Raw genomic sequence first — 23705 nt, 5'->3', positions numbered from 1 at the left:
TTTTCCCCCCAAAAGCAGAATGATAATGGGAGCAGTCAGACCATTCTCTAGCACTGACACGGTGCAACACTGAGAATGGTAAAAGGTGAAGAATAAACCCCTTGGGGATCCCACGGGTAATAAATGCACTGACAGATGAGGCGTTCTCTACACAGACATAGAAAGTCATGCATTCAGATAAGATTTGAATCACTCGAGCAGTACTGTACCTCCCGCCCCACCCATTTTACTAATCCATCGATTAATGTCAAAGCCAGGAGAGAGGGCTAACAAGATTAGAACAGAAAAATGTCTCTAACAGCCTTTAGTAATACAGTTCCAGTGTGTTGATACATTTGAAAACCTAACTTGCACCGTTCAGACAGAGAATGCTCTTTCATGGAGGATGTGAGCTGTTTACAGACCACCTACTCCAATAGTTTGGCGAGAGTAAGGTACATTTTGGTCTAAAATTTCTTTAGTGTCCATTTTTACCTACATATACTCATATACTACATGACTCCAAATTGGACAAGAGCTTTTGCAGAAGATGGAAGAGGTGAAAAGATTGAAGATGAGATGAAGAGAATAATATTAAATTAAATAGATAAGGGCTATAGGAAGCCAACACAACAAAAGTAAAGTATTAAAGTTTCAGAAACAAAAACTTTTTCTTCTGTTTCTTCTTGGTAAATGTGGGTTTTGTTGTGAACAGCTCTGATCATCAGTAGCAGATGGAAAGAAAAGTGTCCCCAGTTTCAAAATTATGCTTTCTATCAGTCTTCCACCCTTGGCTTATCCCTAAGAGTTTTTGTGGCAGTGTATCAATGTCACGCCTTGCCTTTCCCCTGTTATTTCAAAAATGACCAATACTGCTTTTTCTCTGGAGAGAATGGGCATTCACACGAACACAAGGTCACTGGTCAGGAAACATCTGAACTTAGATTGGCTTAAAGTAAAGCTTTTAACAAAGAAGCAGTGTCTCATGAAGCCAGTTTCCACCTGCAGTTACAGTACACATCCATCAATTCACTACAATAGCCATAAATTGAAATGTGATTGTATATTTTACATAGTTCAATCACTGTCGGGAGGAGTGAGTGTGTGGTTCTTGTGTTCCTTAGGCGTTGGCTGTCGAAATCAGTGACCTGAGGTCATCGGCTCAAATGTAGGAATCAGACAACCTTGTAATTTTCACTCCTCAGTCAGTTTTTATTCCTTCAGCTCAAGCTGCCAAGGCCTCACAACAGAACTGTTAAAACTGATTCAGTGAGACAAGGTCATCATTTTTGCCACAAACTCTTAAGCAGTTAATTTTGTGCAGAGAAAGATACACACCACTGTATTTTATTGAAAATCTGCTTGGGCATTTGTCTCAAAGCAAGTCCTGCTCCACCACTGCTCCCATATATCCAACTATTCAATATCCAGGTTTTATTATAGTGGGTGTTAGATGGTGCTACAAGAGCACAAGGGAGATGTGGGAAGTGACTGCAAAGCAAGAGTGAGGAACAAATCAGTGGATCTGTGAAAAAAACTCACTGAAGGAAAGAAGAGAGCTGTTCTCAGCCTCAACTGCTTCATTTCAGGCAGATAACAACCATCCATGGATGTCACGTAGTGTAAAGAATAAATAATTCCTTTGCTTAAAACAATAGGCTCATCAGCTGTGTGTATCCTAGACATCAACTCGATCAAAGGCTGCCCAGTCCCTCACAACCAGATTTATAGTATAGTTCTGGAGAGTGGGTGGACATGCTCACTGTTGTGAGAAACATGTTTCTAATGGCTTTGCATTATGAAGTCATAAGTACTTTGTCCATCAAGTTAAGTAACATGCTATGTGATCTGAAGCTGTGGATGAACCCCCGTGTAGATCTGAGCCCAGTGAAGTGATACATTTCCATTTAATTTCTCATGTGTTCTCATTTGCAATGACATGACTTGCATATTTATTGGAATTCACACGCACTTTGATCACCAAGCCCTTCATAACAAATCTCTGCTGTTATAAAAGCAAACATTATTTATGCATTGTTTCTAGAACTTGCAAAGATAATTTGTCTGGTTTCACACTTTCAGTATTTAAGATTTGAAGACACTTTGTTTTTAACACTTCTAAGCACTGTGAAGACTCAGTTTTTAGTATTTTTCACTTTGGACATTAGATCAGCTTTGTTTATTTTATTCCCTCAAATTAATAAATAATGATGAATGAATAATTATGACATAATGATAAATACTTGTTTGCAATTATATGTAGTTGATGTTAACATTTATGTCAAGAGAAAAGAAATAGTAAGTTATGTGTGCCATCAGTTTAACATGAAATGAATCTCGCCTAAGTTTGTTGCATCTTTCTCTTTGTCATATATTATTGAAAACCTAGATCAAATCTTCTAAATGGATTATTTTGCAGTAAAGTTACAAAATGCTGAGGCTGTAGTTGCTTCGGGAGATAACTGAAAAGACATTGGAACAGTTTGCAGCCAGACATTCATCTTTCCTTTGCAGAAGCTTTAAAAAATGTCAGCCAGCCAGTGACAGTGACCATGATACAATGATACCCCAGGTATCCGTGTGCTTGTTGTTTTGTAACGATGAGACTATGTGTTTTTAGGTGTCCATCAGGGCTTGAAATAAGCACCTGCCCCCCGTCCAAATAAAATTAAAAATTAATTGTAGGTGAGTAGTGTCATCAGGTTACAAGCCAAGAACAGGTGATGAATGTAATGCTGATACTCCACTAAAGGTGCAAACTGAGGGACCAAAAATAAACTTATCTATGCACAAAACAGAAGACTTGAAATATACACCTAAGCATATTAATAATTTCATTTTATTCCAGCTAAATAATACAACATATAAATTGGTAATTTATGAGGAACATTCTGCATAGGGCTGGGTGATTATCTCGATCTGGGATTAATGAACATTAAAGTGAACTCATGTCATCCTCCTAAAGTGAACACATTCTCTGGTTTCTTCAGGATTCAGTCAAGATGCTCCTTGAATTGGCAGCATCAGTCAAAAATACATAGGCCTATCAAATCAGATATCGAGAATCGATCAATATGGATTTTTTTTTTTTTTTTGCCATATTGCCCAGCCCTAATTCTGCATTATTCTGTCTTATTGTAGAAAATATCTTTATTTTCTGGATTGATACATGTTTCTCTACAGCACTGTGCATCAGCCTGATGCCTTTGCGACATCACTGTGGTGCATGAATATGACAGTGATAAGACTACTCCATCAAAGCTTCATGCTGTTATCTGAAATTAATCAACACCCCTTGAGTCATTCGCAATCGCGTGTTCATTGCGACCATGATATAAAAGTGTAAAATTTGTTAGATCTAAAATGGGTGTAACCCTATAAGCATAATACCAGACTTATTGCGTTTTTTGTTGCATTCACTGCTGCACCAGAGGCTTTGATCTGAGATGTATTTACCTAATATCTCCTGCTTCCTATGGCGCTCTTGAAATATTAAGGAAATTTAAATTTTCTTGGAAGTAGTTATGTGAAGTAGTTATGTAACAAAGTAATTTCAGTGTCTGCACCCACTGTGCTTAAGTTGAAGCTTCACCGTGCAGAAAACAAACTAGAGTACTAATAGAGTACAGTTTGAGTGTGATTCTTTCTTTCCGGTACATAGGTTTTTTTTGGGGGGATGCTCCGATCAGCATTTTTGGGGGAGAAATAATGGGAGAATAATAAAACCAGTACTAAAATAAATAAATACAATCAAGTGCACAAGTAGGGTCGTGCTCCTTCTGCAAGTGTGGGGAACTTGTCCTTTTAAACATATTTTTATTTGAAGAAATGAACAATGATCAGATATTCAACATACAACATTTTTCTTATTTTCTTTTCCCCCACCCATCCCCATCGTGCTGCCAATATGAAAAAATAAATTAAAAATATAATTAAAATAAACTGGTGAGTGAGAAGCACACCTCAAATGTTATACAAAGAGTTACAGGGGGGAACTTGTCCTTATTACAGTAGGAGCCATCCAAACCTTCCCATCCCAGCCGGCTGACAGCTGAAAAAAAGGAAAACATTACGCTCGACGTCACCTGCAAACCATCTATTTACGCCACACGCAGTCAAACGGAGAAAAACAGTCTCAGGTAGCTACTGTTAATAACTACACGTGTACTTTATCAAGCTGTTATCAATAAAGACTGGAAAGAAGGGGGAAAAAAAGTCTTGTTATGCAAACATAATGCGATCTTTCCTGATCTGCACTTTGAGAGCCCACCGATCAACCTGTTTTGGGTTCATATTGGCCGATAATGATCGATCGGAGCATCCCTATAATAAAATAAAATAAAAACTTGACTAAAATAGAGCATAAAATATTAGTTTGCAGCACAAAACATTTTTATCCATTATGTAAGACTAAGACAGCAATTATAATCAGGTTTCACAGAATGGTAAATATTTGTACTATTGTAGCCAAACAGGAAAAGTAATCTGAAACTCATCACAGAGTGTTGGAGCTGTACAAGCTTGAGGCGGTAATTGTAGTTTACAGCGATAGTTAAATTTCCAACACTGGCAACATGTTGAAAACCTCCATTCAATCACTCTGGAACAGACTACTGCCAGGAGCTAAAAATGAAAGTATGCTGTTCACTGAGGTGGCAAAGCTGTCCAATACAAAGCTGCTCAGTGACTGACAGGCTGTCATGAACAAAGCATTAAAGGCAAATTAGTTTTCCATGGTTCTGTTTTGGAGACAGTTGACATTAATCAGGAGGATGTAGTTGATAGCCGCACCTCATATCAGCACAAGTCACAACTCTTAGTGTCATTGTTCTTAATTAGTGCTGCCAGTGTATTGGCCAGTACTGTGCTTTGTTTTTTCAGTTGTTATTGAAGTCATGAAGCAGTCTTGTTAAAATGCAGCGCAAGTGTTTGATCTGTAACTTTGCTTAATGGTTTTAGATATTAGATGTTTCTCCATGTCGGAGAAAAAGCGGGTATTGTGACAGCACTTTTCCCCAGGCTAATTATTCTCAGTAATTACAGTAAACAGCTATGGTTAAATGTGTGACACTTTGTCAATGTGATTTTCGTATAGAAGTATGTTGTTAGAAGTATGTTGAACACAAGTTGGGGAGGAAAAAAAAGTTCCTGCATGAAGTTTGGAGGTTCTGTAGCCCACATTTGTGTGTGGTTTCTTCCCGATTTAAATGCCTACAAGTCAGAGTTGAAGGTCCTAATCCATCTTGTTGCTCAGGGATGTGAAGTTGAAGTATTTGTCTTGGTTAGATCTGTCACACAGTGGCAATGTGTGAAGAGTGTTTCTATCCTTTTGCCCACTTTGTACCAGCAGTAGATATAGATTTCTGTCAACCTGGGAGCAACAGGTGAGGGAAGAACACTATGAATCATTGTTTCACTATTTTTCAGATTCTTCTCTTTTCATTGAGTGTTGAATTAAATCTTCTAATATTTTGTGGCCAAAAATGTATTATTTTTTAATTTCCTTTTATCATACATGCAACGTTCTCCTTGGATGACTAGAATTTAATTGCTAGAGAAATGCACTAAGGATTTTTTTTTTCTGTTCAATGTCAAGGTAAAACCATCTAGAGACTTTAGTCCAGACATCCTTACTATGTATCACCTACAAGTCTATTTTGGAAAACATAAGTGGCAGAACAAGTATCTGTGATGACGTTACATCTTTCAGCAGGTACTCTCAGGGGAAAACAGAGTGGCCTTGACTCTGACGCCTCCTGACAATTTATCCACTGCTCTACATTTGCTTTACTAATAAGCATTTGTCAGCTGTTTGTAAACCTGATGATGGGCAAAAAGAATCTAATAGGACAATGTCCATTTGCACTCTATGGATGGGTATTTGTGTTTAAAACACACAATCAGATTATTTGCTCTGATGTTTCTTTACAGCAACAAGCAAACCTTAGCTTAACACTAACTTTGACCTACACGTTACTGGCTAATTATCTTTTTAATTGCCACTCTTTCCATTATTTCCCTTCTGCCTCAAGTCTAATAACCCTGTAGGTAGAGGGCCAGACATATCAGTACATAATGATCTCCAGGACTTACACCCTGATCTTGATACATCTCCGATGATGGAGGCATTCGGGGCATGTTGGGAGCAAATGACAGGTTATTTAAAATGATGGATTGTGTCAGTCAAGGCAACAGTTTGAAATTTTAATGAATATTTGAAAACAGTAGGACCCTCTGAGCCCCCGGAGGTAAACAATCCTGCAGCTGATCAAACATCATCTTCTGACTGTGGGAAGTATCTACATGTGTGTCGGTTTAGACTTGTAGAAGATAAATGATCCAGATTGTCTTTGCACAGGAGGTCAGTGTGAGATTCAGTATTTAGTGAAGTAAGGTTGAAAACTCCACATATGCCCCAGAACAATGTGAATGGACCAGACTGAACCATAATGTCTCTAATTAAAGCAGGCCATTTAAAATAGTGTATTATATCATAGACTGACGATAGTCTGGCCAGAGTGCAGCTACGAGTACAGGCGACAGTTGTCGGTCAGTGTATTGCCGTCTTTTCAGATTTAGTTGCATATGTTTCTTGATTATCTCACATAATGATAAAGTTTAACTCCGTCACTTTCCAATGCAGCTTTCAGTTGCCAGACCCAGTCTTGGCAATGGCTGAACAGCAAGTGATGCAGTGTTACTACATATTTTGCACCAAAGCTTATTTGTCTTTGGAAATGAGCCAGTTGTTCTGGAAGCAAGAATATCATTTGATCTCTTGACCCAAGAGTCGGGCCATTCATCTTCTCTGACATTATAGTTAACATTCGAGGTGTCTGCTGCAGGTGCCTTTTTTTTTTTTGCTGCTGCTTCAACATGCTCCTGGCAGCTAGGAGAAACATTAATGCTTGCATTAGTTTGCTGTTTACATTACATTGTCTGCTTCTGGTTGAAGATCTGTGTGATTCACAACTGTAACCCTAAGTAGCATCACAGAATTTTGAATAAGCTGCTAAGATTAACGTGATTTGTTGAGAAATGAGTCGTGTAGTGTCCCCTGGGTAATGCAGTTCCTACAGGGTCAATTCAAATGGCTCTGAACCTTACAGAGCTCACTATTGATTCCACATATTGATTGATTCTTTTAAATCAATTAATCCACTAATCCAAAATGTCAGATATTAATAAGGATAAGAACATTCAAGGTGACACCTTAAGATCATTTGCGTGGCTCAAACAAAAGTCAAAAACACAAACATTACACTATATATATTTTTTGTTTTATTTGAGACAATGAAATAAACAGAATGAACACATGGCTTCTCTCCTCTGACCTGTCTCACTGCTCTGTCCAGGTGTTTCAGAGCAGAAGGCAAATTAAGATCAATCACACAGACTATACTGTCTGCACTACTTCACGGTAATGCCACACTGGCATGCTCTCAGAGAATATATCCCACTACCAGCTGGATACCTGGCCCACTCACTCAGCAAGCATATCCACAGCAGTTTGGCCAGAAAAGCAGGGAGGAAAAATAAAGAAGGGATCGATCACTCAGACTCGACAAACATATACTGCATACAGAACCTGGAGGGGAAAGGATTCTCCATGCATGAAAAACACTGTTGCTCAGTTTGACACTGTTCTGCCTTGAGTTTTTGATCACTGAGTGTGGTTGAGTTGGGGAACATTAGGGACGCAGGGGACAGCGGAGAACAGGTGGATCTAATTGTCTTAATCACATCCTGCGCTATCCGAGCACAAATGACATTGAATAGTTTCAGTTTTAGATTGTTATTCTTACTCTCATATTGACGTGACATGACTGCTAAAAGGACTGATGTTTGGCACTAACTGAAACTGTTTAATGCTTTTTTCCCCCCTCACATATTCAGCGGGAAAAGCACAATCACAACTGAAAATATTGATGATGGCTCAGTTACATTTAGGCGTCCTAGTCAGCCATCAGCTCGTACGCATAATACCAGGAAATTGAAACCGACAGAATTAAATCTAATGGAGCCATCTGTAATATTATTACTGTCTAGAAATGTCTAGAAAGGTATATTCTGCACCGCTTGCGGAATGCTAATGGACTATTCACTCACTCACCATTGTTGCAGGAGTTGCAATACTTTTATTAATTGTACCTTAAGGCTGCACAGATACAGATAATCATTTATTACATGTATGATTATATTTAAATGTAACACTTACCATGGATGTGCTCAGAATCTCTCCTGATCTTGAGCACTGTATTTATGCTCTGCCATTAGATTTAATTCTTAGAAGATCATCAGTGATGACACAAAATTACCACTTTCTAGTGAGCAGAGAGTTTAGATCTTTGACACTGATGAACCAAAACTGTTGCGCGTCTAATGTGTTTTGATATTAGTTTCGGACACAGCCAGTGAGACAGCATGCACAGAGTGTGAAGTCTGAAACCAAAACAGCCAAATGGAATTCAGCTGGTCCTCATTAATTTCAGTATTTACAGCTGTGCTTTTCAAGCTGTGACATGTCAAAATGTCTTCAATGAAGAAGGCAGTGAAGCAATGATAGAACAATGTGGTGGATATTTTACAGAGTGTGGTTTATTTGCATCAGGCAGTCCCAAAAGACCAAGAGAGCAGTGGTGCGACAACATATTATATTATATTATATTATATTATATTATATTATATTATATTATATTATATTAATACAGTTGCATAATTAATTCATTTTAAACTTTTCTCCAAACAAAACAACAAATACCACTGAAATACGGCTGCAAGTACAGTCGCCAGTTTTAAATTTAGAAGTATTTTGAGAACTTTACAACTCTCAGGAACTGGCTCCCATCAAGGTTAACCCTGTACTCATGTTTTATTTATTTTACACAAAGTGTACTTCCTCGTCTGGATGAGCTTTTTTTGGTAAATGGGTAGAGTGTTCCTAAACAAAAACAGACGCAGCTGTGGAGGTCAACAGGGCTGGAGGGAAGTGGATCATCCTGTTTTATCGTCATCTGTTGGAAAACTAAATGAAAGACTGAATGAAGGAATACGTTTCTATCTGGATCCATGAGGTGGTTCTCATCAAAGTCTTGGACAGTTTGAAGGCTTTTCTGTTACAGATTCAGTTCATTATTTGTACCAAATCTCTCTCTGTGGCTTTTATATCATATTCATAAAAACTCTTTAACTCGACTCATGCTCTATTAGTCCAGCACCATTTTTATCTTTCTGACTTTCAGTTTTAAAATTAGAGGATGTATGGAAGATACATGAGCTATTGGTTCACATTTCCAGCCTAGAGAAAAATCTGTATTGAATTAGTGGACAGTTTTTCATGAGGAAAGGAATAATCTAATATGACTCTTATAAATCTCAGTGTGAGATCTTCTCCTTTCATTTTAGATGCCATATCACACTATCCATCCATCCATGGAACCTCAACCCACTCAGGGTCACATGGGGCCGATGTCTATCCCAGGATGCACTGGGTGACAGGTGGGGTACACCTCTAGAGAGTTTGCCGGTCTATAGCAGAGCTAATACATACAGACAGACAAACAGATTTCACACCCACAGGCAATTTCAGGGTTCTGTCACCTGACCTTCGTGTCTCTGTGCGGACTATGGGAGGAAATGAGAGCACCCAGAGGAAACACATGCAACCACATTAAGGCCATACAAATATCCAGGCTCACTCCAACACAGGCAAAAATAAAAACAATTCTCATGCTGTGAATCTTGACCCCCCCCCTCTCCCCCATATTATCAATGTGAAGAACAACAGGAAAGGGTGCAAGTCTTTTTGATAAATTCACTTTACTGCTCTGATTTCACATCAGCACCATTTAATAACTGTTAGACAGAGACCTACAGCTCATTTTCTTTACTGCGAAACACAAACAAAATGCAGGAATCTCTGTTCACGCTTTCACAAGATGTAATGAATTTATTCACAGCCACCTACATCCATAGAATTTTGATTTCTCTGCATGCCAAAGCTGTAAAATGGAGAACAAAGCCTAATTTCAGGCACAATGCATACTAACACACCATTCCCTGGTCTAATGCATCTCATTCTCTATTCAGCAAGTGTGTTGTTGTTAAGTAGAGTGCAGAAAAGGTTCAGTCCAAATTATCACTTTTTTCCACAATTTATCTCTCAAAAGTAGTTTCTGTTGCAATGACAAAGCACAACATTGTGTAGTTCTAAAATGTGAATGTACAAAGTGCAATATCCCCAATGTTGTGACAACAGGATCATTTGATAATTTTCTTGCTGAACATGAATGTTCTTCCTGGGGTGGAAGATATGGCCAAAAGATGGGCTTGTTAGAATTGGCACATCAGTATTAAGTGTTAACATTTCCAGTAAAGCTATTCATATGACCATAAAAGATGCACAATGACTGCAAAGTGACAGAAAATAACTATAAAGAGACACATAACAACCACAAAGAGACCCAGAATGGTTACAAAGACACATAAACAAACCAGGGGATGCAGAAACAACCACAAGGAGACACACAAAGCAACTACAGATGCAGAACAGCTGCAAATAGATGCAAAACAATACAAAACAACTCCAAAATCACTCAAAACAACCAAAATGGGATCCAAAACAATTGCAAAGAGAAACGACTCAATGCAAAATGACCAAATTATTTACACAACTACTGATGCTGTTTGTCATCTGTTTCATCTCTGCAGTGCCTGATTGGGAGCCTTTTACATTTACATGTCCAGGGCCCCATTGTGTCATAGTCTGTCCATGCCTGTGTAGTGTTTATTTGACATTCATTTATTACTGTACTCTGCATAAACATTTAAATATTAATAATGTAGCTACGTGTTTATTAAAGGAGCACAGCTGGGTTAGGCTCAGGGTTGGAGGGAGTCTTAGCACATTTTACACAAAACAAAAGTTTTCAAACCTGCTCCTGAATCATTTGATTGACTTGAGTCACTTGATCATCTGTAACTGTTTGGTCTGTGACTGGCTGGAAACCTGTCCAAGGTGTTTCTTTCTGGGCCCTCAGCAGCAATGCACACTGGGAAAGGCTCTAACCCCCATATTACCTGTGGGCATGGAAAATTAATGAGGTAATGACAATCTGCTAATTAGAAATTAATTAGAAAACAGTTGCATCATCACTGATACAAGCAGCAATTCTCCTGTAATTTGACTCTGTGCAGATGCCTCGTTTATGATCATCAGCCTCTTCATTTCCTATTGTCTAATTAATGCTCGGATTCATGTGTTTAAAAAAGAGAGAGAAAGAAAAAACAGGAATTGTGGAATATGATGAGTGCAGAGTGATATCTCCTGCCAAAGAAAATCATGACACTTCCTCCCTTTTCTGTGGGATTTAACAGTCAATAGCAATGGCATAATAGAGAATTGTTTCTCACTAAGAGATAGAATAATGCACCAAAGTATCAAGTATTCAGAGGACTCAGAGGAAAATGCTTTTAGTGTATGATGGGATCATGAGAAACGCTAATAGATTGCAATCTAAGCTATTTAAAGTCATGAAGCCTCTGTCTAATTGCATTTTTTTCCGCACCACAGTCATTTTATTGTGTCAGCCTGCAAAGCTCAGAGTAAGTGATTTAAAAAAAAAAAAAAAAAAAAAACAAGACCATAATTCAGAGCATAATATAGCTCACAGAGATAAGAGTTGGCTTGCTGTCATACAGAACATGAACACTTAATGTTCTCTTCTCAACTATGTCTTGAAGAGCACTGAAAAATAATCTGTATCATAAATGTCTGGTTATTAATGAATACATGGGCTGTTGGTGGACATGAGTTGATAGTGGCCATGAGTGCAGTTCATTGACAGTGAGTGAATAATTTCTTTTTCTTTTCTTTTTTTTAAACACATCTTCTGAAATCATGTCACTATCAGAGCAATCAGTGACAGCTTCCAGAGACTTTATGATTGCTGGACAGATTAGAGGACTGTAGTATGCACCAGAGCCTCATCCAGGAAATAACAAGTGCCTCCGCAATCAGAAACATGTCCTCCAGGAGAGCAGGAAAAAAAAGAAAAAAAGAAAAGAAAAACCCTGTGATTGCGGTGTTTTGAGATTAAAAGACACCACACTGAGGACATAGCAGTGGTGAATTCCCAGCTGGGACAAAAGCATCAACAAAGTGTGACGGAAAGAAATCTTACATCGTGTGACATCATTGCTCAAGATCTCTCAGAGATGCATACGAAAACGGAGCGCAGCAGCAGGACGTCATTTCACTCACAAAATGATTCAGTGCCTCAGTGTTATCTGAAATGTTCCCTAATGGGGTTACAGCAAAATGTCTGAAACATTTTTCAATGCTATCTTTTTCTGAAAATACAGAGTTCAGCTAAACCCTACTAAAAAAATGACCTTTTTCTAGCATTCATGTTTTGTTTGAAAAAAAGATGAAGTTGTTTTATGGTAAACAAAGTTACTATTACTAGCCAAAATATATTGTCTGTATCCTTAAGGCCCAACAAATGTTTTCCTTTCCTTTCCTTTCTCTTAAATTATTTACACCCTCAATTAAAACCTACCTGCTAGCAGTCTCCTCCTCCACTACCGTTGCTGGCACTTTGTTGCATTACATGTTGTGTTACTCCTACTCATGGACCAGTGGGATAACAGGGATGGGTCGAGAAATATTGACTTTCAGATTCGCCAACGTTGATTCATAAAATCTCACAGAGCGATGATTTGATTTGGTTTGCTTTCTACAGTCTAATGTACTGTAGATGTGACAATGCAATCTGGTCATGTGAGAGACAAAAACGCGGTAGATGCCACTGACGTCTGATAGCAGATTTAGATTCAGGATTTAAAAACACTCAACAGTGAAGAGCTGGACAAAAGCAAAGCCAAGAAACTGTGTGTACCTGCTGGTACACATTATAGCTGGTGCACTGGGGTATGTTAGCATTACCCACATTTAATTAATGTAACCAATATATTGCTAACTGAATTTATATGTGATTGATTTGATATTGAACCAAATAAGGACCCATCAGTGGCAGCTCAGTGCCAGCCGTATGGGACGGCGTTACAGGCAGAGGCAGAGTTATGTCACCTGACAACAAAAACAGGACTCCCCTCATAAAACTATGCTTGGGGCGTCTCGGTACAACATTAAGTTTGCAGTATGACCCGCACCCCCCATCCGCTCTCACTCTCTCCCCCTCTCTTTCTGACACACTGTCACTGTAACACTGTATGAATAACAGAAGAATATTTAAATAGTTAGTTTTAACTCATTCTGGATAATCAGACCTCTACTGAGGTTAAAGTTGGGCAAGGTTATGCTGCATACACGAGGTCATAAATATTTCTAGAACCAATAACAATAAATCAACCTCCTCTGTTAGAGTGGAGATTTATTAACATCCAAAAACACTTTCAAGTCATGATGAAATGCAAGTTGGAGCTTCTTCGCCCTCTGACATGACATACTGTTCTTCCAAGTGAAATGAGTTAGGTGGGTGAGCTATAATATAGCTGGAGCTGAAGAGGATTGGCCTTCCTCCACACCTCCTTCACCCGTATTGTTCAATCAGGAGGACGGGGGAGAAAAGGGACAAAATTAGACCTCAACTGCACTGTTTTTGAAAACGCAAGCAAACTTTTTTTTTGCCAACAGAGCCAAGCACACACCTCTGCTCTGACCCGTGACTCTGCTCGGCAAGCTACTGACGAGTCAACGGTCAAGGGCCGTTCCACGTGCCGCTCCAAATCACATTTGATGTGTGAAATTTATGTATACACCCCCAAGGATGAGTCATGAGATATATTTTAATATTTTACAGAAAGAGAAATTGAAAATAGAGAGAGGCATTTTGACAGAATACACAAATATACAGTACAGTATACTGTAGGCGATTTGTCAAGACTGCATGAGACTTAATCAACTTATAAAATCCAGGCTTTTCTTACTGTATAACAGCCAATGAGTGTTCAGGTTACAGTGGATGGTGGGTCAGTCTGGCAGCACATATCCATTACTTTCATTATAGCCCACTGTATATGACAGATATAAGGAGGAATGTATGTGGTTCCCAGATTCAATCATTCACTCACTGTTTATTTTAAAAATTGAGGACATTTGTGTATTTATGTATGTGTTGTAGAAGTAGGAAAAGTCCAGGTTACTAATAACATTAACAATGGCTTTATCTTGTGACTGAGAGCCAGTATGAGCACTAAGTGGGACACCGAAACAACAAAGTGGAATTCAGCCATCTTTAATCATATTAACACCTGTTACATGTTAAAATGAGCTATTATTTAATTTGCTCAATATTTCGACAAAGCCTAATACAACAACAATATTTACATGTAATAGCTTACCCTGGACAAAATAGATTTCTTTTGGACTTGTGTTGTTTGTGTGTTCGTCTCCTATAAAATGAATGCAAGTCTGCACCTACCACACTCCAGCTCTTTAATTCAGGCAAATAATTAACATGCTACTTTATACGCTGTGAAAGGAAATGAACTGATCTAACCTAATGTAAGTGTGTTCAAGAGAGTCCTCACCTCTGAATTGAGTGGTAAGCAAATTCATAAAGCTACAAGGGGGAAATAATTAAAGCCTAAAAGCTTTTTATCTTCCACAAGAATGGAACCATTGATTTTTTTTTTCTTTTTTTTGTGTGCTCAGCCTCTTCTCGTTTGTGCTCCGCTATGATCAGAGGAGTCTTTGTTTGGCTGGGAAAAAAAAAAGATGAGGACCAAAGATGCGGGGAAGAGACAGACAGGCTCATTATCGCCAGAAGCAAAAGTTCCGGGAACAAAAGTCATGTGACCTGTGTGGGCACATGTCTTATATTTTCTAGTGTCTGAAGACTCTTTGATTTGCTCTCACTTTCATATCGTAATGAGCCGTGTGGCGTCTCCTGCTCCAACATGTAGTGTGCTCAGCACTTCTTCTCATCCCTGCCAGTAGTGTTGACTGGTGGTCCCTGTGACCTGCCTGTGCACAGCGCTCATTTGAAGGATCATTCACTTGTTCTGCTTGGCGATCACTGGCGCACTCGTCTCGGCTGCTGTGCCGTGTATTAATGAGCGGTCCTCGGTCTTTTCGGCTCGTCGGAATCATCCATCAGCATAAATCTTCTTTAACAAGAGTGAAGAGTTTCAGCCCATCAACATGAAGGTGCTCATAGATCACAGGCTTCAACACCCCTTGGTAAAGAGAATTATAGATTCATTCATAATGCTATTTCTTGGGGGATAAGCCACAGCAGTAAGCACATCAGTCACTTGGCTACATATGAAAATGTAAGTGCCGTATTCCACTGAAGTAAAAGCACCAATACCATGATGTAAAAATAACCCATACAGACAGAAAACTGTCTCCTATGACTGGTTATAATACACCATATTAGTGGACTATTACTGTCAGTGCATTGCTCCTTAAGGCACCAACTAGTACTGTTTTTTTTAACCCATCGGAGTGGAGCTAGTTTTTATAGTCCTGTGGTTCCCACAATACAAGTCAGGCCCCTTCAAAGGGTCACAAGATGACTAAATGTCTAAAGAACTGTAAGATGATGAATGAGAGAGGAATGAAACTGTTAACTTGAAGAGATGCACAAAATAAAACGGCAAAATTGAATTAAATGAAAAAAAAAAGATCACTGTTTTAGTTATTTACGTTAGTAAGTTTTTTTTTCTTATATCAACAACCCTAAGATATGCAGATGTGCTTTTCACAATTGTATGATGTTAAATAGAAGAAATTATTAATCCATTAATAAAGAAAATAATTGGTAGATGATGCATTGTTATTCATATAATGTACTATATCTTTTGTACAGTAATTTGTCCAATCTTAACTTTGTTGTAAAATCTGATATGCAAATTGTGATATGTGCGTAAAAGTGCAGTTCTTAACAACTCATATAGATGTTAGAAACTTGGCTAAGGGTCAACAGCCAGAATGACTAGGAACCACATTTAATTTAGCAATGCATTGTAGTCCATTTTGTAACCTATATCATATTCTGGAAGTATTTATTAACTACATCGGTCAAATAGTGAAATAAAATCCAAGATTTCCGTCTGAAATGAAACAGAGTAGAAGTTAGAAGCTTAAAATGGAAATCTAACAGTACATACGTATGTCAAAATTGTAATATTACAATGAATTATACTTGCCCACAATACATAATTAAATGTATTACCTCTCCTCTGTTACTAAATGAAAATTATTTTTAGTTCATTATTATATTCAAATACATTATATAATTTAATTTCCCCCCCTGAGAGCTCGCTGGTCAGTCTCCATGCTGGAAATGCTATTAGCTTATTTCATCACCCTGCAAAGTAGCTTTATATGAGCTCGATCTGTTAATTATCCCAGTGATTTGATCTTTGATCTTTGTGCAGGTTTCATTTTTAGAGCCCACTGTAAACGCTCTGTTCTTCTTAGTTGATCACCCGTATCCAATTAGACACTGAATTTGACAAGAGCTGAGGAACTTGGTGGTGTTTCCTCCCCTCAAATACTCTAAACCCAGAACCTTAGTCATGCTCTGCTGACAGATGATTAATGCTCTCTGTGCCATGTCCAGGGATAGAGGGTCTCCACTGCGAAACTTCAAAGAAAGGATGACAGGGAGGTGTGTGTGTGCAAAAAGTAATCTTTCTTACAGTAAAGGGGGATCTTAAAAAAAAAAAAAATCTTGAAATGAAAGCAATATCTGTGGTTTGTGTTCCACCTCGACTACGGACATGATCTTTTGTCTTTTCATAGTGTGGCTCTTCCAGGGAAGGAAACAACATAAACAAACGTGTTTGGGGATTAGGTTGACCTTTTTTTCTTGTCATTATCTAGCTGTTCTGCTGTGTCCCCTAAAATATTTGTTTGTGCAGGATCAACAGAAGCCCTTGGGTAAAGCCCTGGTTCTGTGATCAGTGTACTGCGCCCTGTTTCCTCAACCGTGACACGATGGAGTGCAGCTCCGAGTTCAGTCTGTGCTCTGTCTGAAATCACTCACCAGCTCGCACAGTCATTAATTCCCTGCATAATAAACATGGACTGGGTTATTAAATAGAGAGCAGATAATTTTGAACATTCATGAGTCATTAGGGATGGGTATCAGATTGGAACCGTACTGCTATCGATACCACTTATTGATACACTACACTCTCATCTTTATATTTTCTTATTTTATAATAAAAAAGAACTAATTACTCAATGGAATTTATAACAACAATATAGATTATTTATGTAAACAAAATATATTAATTTCAGAACCTACCTAGAGCCATCAGCTGACTAATGGTTACTTTTCATCATTAACTAATGTTGGTGTGGGTTGTGTTGTGTGTGGGCTCCAGGCTGCAGGAACCAAAACACCTGACGCAGTGATGGATGAGCCACGAGCTGGTCAGTCAAAAACTGCATTTCTCTGTCTGTGTGTGATGGACTTTCACTCCAGAGATTACTAGTGTTCACATACACTTTTGAATATTTAGTTATCTCCACAATTGTCACCAAGAGCAAAGAGTGTATGCGTGGGTGTTAAAATGCCTCATAATGTCACAGTAGGAAATATATTTTCTTAATTTCTCAAGAACTGAGAGCAGCACCAACAATGTCGGAACTCCAGTAATCCAGGAATGTCACCTTGGCCCCTGTTTAATACCAGGTTTTGGTACCTGCCCCTATGAGTAATCATAAGCTGCTGTTCAGCATTTTGGATTTTGGGGAGTGGCCAGAAGAGTTGGAATATCATATCTGGGATCTCTGTTTACGTTTGGTGATTCATGCTTCATGCTGTGTGCTGACTGAGCTATGTTGTTTTCAGAGAGCGGGGTGCCGCCCGAAGTGAGCATCATTCATGCTTTAGAATAAATGGTGTTACAGTTTGTGTCTCGACAAATAAATCAACCTTTTTTTTTACTTTTCTGCTTATTTATACAGTAAAATATAGAAGATATATTGATCCATTAAAAAGACATGTATGTGGTTTTAAGAACCAAAAACTGTTTTAGTGTTTACATCTCCTCTCTCAGGCTTCTCTAGTAACAAGAGGTTGGTGAGTCAGTCAGAGGAGAGACCTTTCATGGCTCCCGGAGGATGAATCCAAATGACTTAGAAAATTTTAACAATCATCCGCCGGGCTGAAAATTTCATTTCTACCCAATGAAATGTCTCAATATGTCCATGTTGGCCAGACACTCAGATTTCTCAGGGGTTGTATCCTGACTCTGATAATCCTCCAACTTTCCATGCAGCACATTCTTCAGGCTGCTGTGCCCAAGTGCAACCGCAGAGCCGCTTGAACTGTCATTTTAGATTGAGGAATGAAGCCTTCCCAAATCTCTCTTGTCACTAGGGCTGCCACGATTAGTCGACTAGTCACGACTACGTCGACTATTAAAATCGTCGACAACTAATTTAATAGTCGACGCGTCGTTTTTTTTTTTTTTTAACTTTGTTTTTTCTCTCTAAACTGCTGCGGCACCTTCCACTGCTGCATCTGCCTTTCTGTCCTTGACACACATGCGCAGTAGTGGTAATCTGGGTCAGCCGTGATGTCACCGGAAGTTATCAGACGGACTCTGGTAGGCTATCATGGCTACCCGGCGGCAGCGGAGCTCAAAAGTTTGGGAGCATTTAAAAAAAAACAAAGAAAAATGTGTGCAATGCAATATCTGCAAGGCAGAACTTGCCTTTCACGGCAGCACAAGTGCGATGCACGAGCACCTGAAGAGGAAGCACGTCGTTGTGGCTGACGACGATGAAGAGGGACCGTCGTCTAGGTAAGCTAACTGGCTAATTAGCTGCTAACATTAGCGTAAACAGAGCGCTAATTTATATTGATACTAGCTGTACACGTTGACATTAGCGATGACGATTTGATTCATTAGCCTTAGCAGCACACATATTTCATGTGTTTTTTGTAATGTTATAACAGTGATGTGTTTTGAATAGGAAACGTGTTAACGCTAATGTTTTCTAACGTTATGTTTCAGTGCTAAGAGAGTACGTTCCTCTTCAATGGACGCCTATGTCACAAAGCCAGCTACATGTACTCCTCAGCAAGCAAATGTCCTGACTGAGTCCATACTGAACATGTTGGTCACGGACATGAGACCACTGTCCATGGTGGACGATGACGGGTTTAAAGAGATGATTAAACAGTTCAACTATTTATCATGATATCATTATCATGACAACTACCTACCAGGCAGATCCCACTTCACCACACTGATGGAGAAGAAATATCATGCAACCTTTGAGAAGGTCAGTCTCTCTTTCTCTCTCAATTTCAATGTGATTTATTGGTATGAATGTAATAAAACAATATTGCCAAAGTAACAATAACACAGTAAAATAAATAAATGATTTAATAATTAAAAGTTCATAGATCTCTCACTCACTCTCTCCCCCTCACTCACTCTCACACACACACACACACACACACGTTTATTATTTAACCTACTTACCTGTATTTGATAACTGAATTATTGAATTAATAAATAAATTTAAAGCTTGATGCATAAACTGACAAATATTGTTATGAAAAAAGATACTGTATATAATTTTCTTCCTAATGCTTACTATTCTTCCAAATCATCTCATGTCTTTAAGGTAAAGGAGACCCTCAGAGGCATCAGAAGTTCCCTCACTCTGACTGCTGATGTGTGGACCAGTCGTGCAACAGAGGCTTACCTTGGTGTGTCTTGCCATTTCCTGACTGAAGATTGGAAGATGAAGACCTTCAATCTTTCCACCATGCCTCTTGAGGAGAGGCATACTGGTGCAAATATAATGACATGGATGGAAGAGGTTTTAGCAAAGTTTGACATTTTGCCCACAAAAATAAAAGCAGTAGTTCATGACAGTGGTTCCAACATGGTGGCAGCAATTCGACTGCTTGAAGAAAAACATGGATGGGCCTCTATCCGCTGTGCTGGACACACACTCCAGCTCATAGTCAACACTGCACTCAAAGAAAACACCATCAGCAGAGCACTAGGTGCTGCTAGGCAGCTAGTCGAGCACTTTAAGAGAAGCGAGCTGGCTAGTACAAAGTTAAAGATGAAACAGGAGCAAATTAATGTTAAGAAAAATGCACTGGTCCAGGATGTCAGTACAAGATGGAACAGTACATTCCATATGATAGACAGACTCCTCGAACAACGCTGGCCACTCACTGCCACTCTCTCCGATCCCGAGGTCACTCCAAGGGGGAAACACTACTTCGACTTGAAGCCAGAGCAGTGGGAACTGCTTCAAGAACTGAAGGAAGGGTTGGCGCCTTTTGAGACCGCTACTGTTTACCTTAGTGGACAGCAGTACACAACCATTTCAGGTCTTCCACAGGTGGTCAGAGGGCTGACACGGGCTGTACACCAAAGCCAATTCCAGACAAGCTCAGGGAAATCTTTCATTACCAGTGCAGAAAAAGGGAAAACACAGAGATGGGGCAGTGTTTGCACTATCTCAGCAGACAAAGAAAATCCAGTTATTCTTGCAGCGGCCTTGGACCCCAGATACAGAAAACTGAAGTTTTTGACTCCTGAAGATAGCATCAGATTGCAGGGGAGTGTTGAGGTGCTTGCTGTAAAAGAAGGAAAAACGACTGGGACACAGGATGCAAAACTGCAGAGGGCCAATGGTTCAGGCAGAAAGAGTGCTCTGGAAACCCTCCTTCAGTCTGACACAGACAGTTTGAGTGAAAATGAAGATGGAGAATCTGAGGAGGACCGCAAGATCCAAGCTGTGATCAGTGAAGTTCAGATGTACTTTGGAGAGGCCACTCTCTAAAAAGGATGATCCTCTGAAATGGTGGAGTGAAAATGAGGGGCGTTTCCCCACGCTGTCAAAGCTAGCTAAATCTTTTCTGTGCATCCCTGCAACCTCCACCCCGTCGGAGCGGATTTTCTCTGCAGCAGGGAACATCTGCTCTCAAAAGAGAGCAAGCCTTTCTCCAAAACATGTAGAAATGCTAACTTTCCTGGCTATGAACAAGAGCATTGTGTAGTTTGGGATTATATAGAGTCAGAGTGTAGTAAAGTTGAATAGAGTTGTGAGCACTGAGCACAAAATGCACTTTTGTTATTTGAGTCTGTGAGACCAAATCTTTAATAATTCCTTAGATTCAGGTGCCTACCTCATTGCAGCTATGTTTGATGCCAAAGAAAAATGAAGGACAGAAAAGCCTTAAAGTCCCTGGAAAGTGAAATTGGAGTTTTGTTTCAAAATATATTAAAAGTGTTCGAAATGTATTGATAAAAACATGCAAAAAGACCCATTTTTGTGCAGTGCTTAATTTTAGAGGTTAGGGTTTCACAGTTTCACTCTGCTTCAGTGGTCTTTGTTTTTAAGGGCAGGCTTACAGAGGGGGACGCCGTGACGCACTGGCGTCCCTACTTTCATAACTCCTCCCATGTGCACAGTAATATTATAAATACTTCAAGAATGCCAACGACCGTCTGCTGCCACTACCCCTAGAGCTACCAGCGCCGCCGGAGCTACCAGTCCACTAGCTTGGTCTCTGTCTTAATAAAATGTAATGCAGACTTATCAGGTCATTGTAAAACATTTATTTATTGATGTATATGTGGTGTTATTTGAACATAGTCTATACAGATCCCAGAGGCAGCGCTGCTCTTATGTGAAACATGAAGCTCCACTTTTAATTCAAACAAACTAATGAGACTGCCACCGTGGGACCAGCCGGCGCTCGGTGGCAAAACTCTAAAAGCTAAAACAGCCACAGTCCAGGTGAACCTCTGCAGCGTCCGTCCCACAGCTCACCGCCACAGCAACGGCTACACCGGCAACAAAACCGTGGGCCGCCGCCGTCAGCAGACGAATCTCCGCTTGCCCTGATAGCATTAGCTCGGCGGCTAGCACTAGGCCCGTCGTCCTGTGCTGACGGTGGCGGCCCTCATTGTTGTTGTGGTGTAGCCTTCAAGGCTCCCGCTGCTGTGGTGGTGAGCCGTGGGTCCGATGCTGCAGTGGCTCGGGACCATAGAGGCTCGGGGTTTGAACGAACGGGCTAGCCGCCGAGCTAACGGTTAGCGCCGGGCTAGTCGAGCTAACGCGTTAGCGCCGGGCTATTAGCCGCCGAGCTAACGCTATCAGGGTAGCGGAGATCCGTGTGCCCCCAGCATATTTCCCTCACTGCTCAGTGTGTATCCGAGACATTCAGATAAGAGCTGGACTCAGACTCAGGCTCAAGCCCGTAGCTGCTCGGGTACGATGTGACAGTTAGCAGTAGGCCATTTGATTGACAGTTGAAACTTGATTAAGCTCAGCAAGTGGGCGGGGCTTATGTGCCTGCAGCAGACATCCAGAGCTGCGAGAACTGCCTCATTTAGTCATGATTTTAAAACCTAATTTCACCTACTTAACGAATTTTTCTAGCATCTAAAATTGGCAGGATGGTTAATAGGACATATGTCTGGGATGTGATTAACTCAGAAAACGAATCCAGTGTCACTTTTCAGGGACTTTAAGTAGGCCTATTTATTTTTTATATCCTTTTACTCAGCTGTTTGCACTGTCTACACAGTTAAATAATTGTTTGTTACAAGCATATTTCATTAAAGGTTTAATGAACTATCATTTTAATTGTCTTCATTTTTAGTTAGCATATACCTTAAACACTTCAAGCTGAAAGCTAATGATTGTTATATAAGAGCAGCTGCATGCTGGTGCGATAAGATGTATGTTACACATTAAATTTACGCATTATCCGATTAGTCGACTAATCGAAAAAAATAGTCGGTGACTAGTCGACTATCAAAATAGTCGTTTGTGGCAGCCCTACTTGTCACTCACTCTCTGTGTAACAAACACTTGTGAGTCACAAAGTGAGATTCTGGGTACGAACTAATCATCATCATTTTGAGTACCGGTAATCACTGGTAGATGCAGTTTCGCTCCATGGCTTATAAAATACATCTATAAGATGTTGCATATTCTGTCGTGGGATTATTTAAATGTATATACTATGGACCATACAGTGGATACATCTACACAATACTACAGAATAGTAAATAGTGGGGAAAATCTAATTTGCAGAGACTTGGTTGAGATATGACAATCCATCAAAGAAAACAGTCAAAGCTCCTTTGTCACTATTAATGATAGTTGAATTTCAATCATAAACTGGCAACTAACAAACAATGTTATGAACTTGAATACAGCAGTAAAACTTTGAGGGTGGTCCAGCAGTGCCTCTGCAGTACAAAGATTAAATGCGGAGTACGGGGTTGAATCTGTGTGTAATTTCTGCCTTAATGCTAACCTCTGTTGTTCAGCGATGTGAGAAACAAGAGCAAATCAAAGTCAATGCCTTTCACAGTCTCGCTCCTTCATTTCCCTGCAGGCAAGTCAAACAAGCTAACTGCAATAGAAAGGCAGCAAAAGCGGCACCGTAAACAAGTTATTGATGGCAGATGGAAGTTAAGCAGTGAGCATCTATGTGGTTATTGCTTTGCCATTAGGGTTCATTGCATTTTTTTAAGAAGATAGTAATACACACTTCCTAGGCAGTTCACAGTGTATGGGGCTAGGAGCATGTTGATAAGAGTCTTCAGACTTTAGACTTGGCTTCAAGTATGGAAGTGTTGTTGTTCATCTGAAGAATTAACAGATGTCAAAGTGGTAATTTGAACGGTTTGTGGGAGAAAGAAAGCAGGACAGTCAGACCTTCAACAGCCTTGGTGTGTGTCTGTGATTT

General features: G+C 39.6%; 1 pseudogene; it reads left to right on the top strand.

The window, feature by feature from the left end:
• Positions 1-18664: 18664 nt before the first annotated feature.
• LOC146982726 (E3 SUMO-protein ligase ZBED1-like) lies at positions 18665-20996 on the top strand (annotated as a pseudogene).
• The last annotated feature ends 2709 nt before the right edge of the window (positions 20997-23705 follow it).

This window comes from Trachurus japonicus, chromosome 8 (genome assembly GCF_045865225.1).
Source record: "Trachurus japonicus isolate A0001 chromosome 8, Traja_1.0".
In the NCBI taxonomy this organism is placed as follows: Eukaryota; Metazoa; Chordata; class Actinopteri; order Carangiformes; family Carangidae; genus Trachurus; species Trachurus japonicus.
Note: the sequence above shows the minus strand (reverse complement) of the source record. Positions and strands in the feature narration are given on the sequence as shown.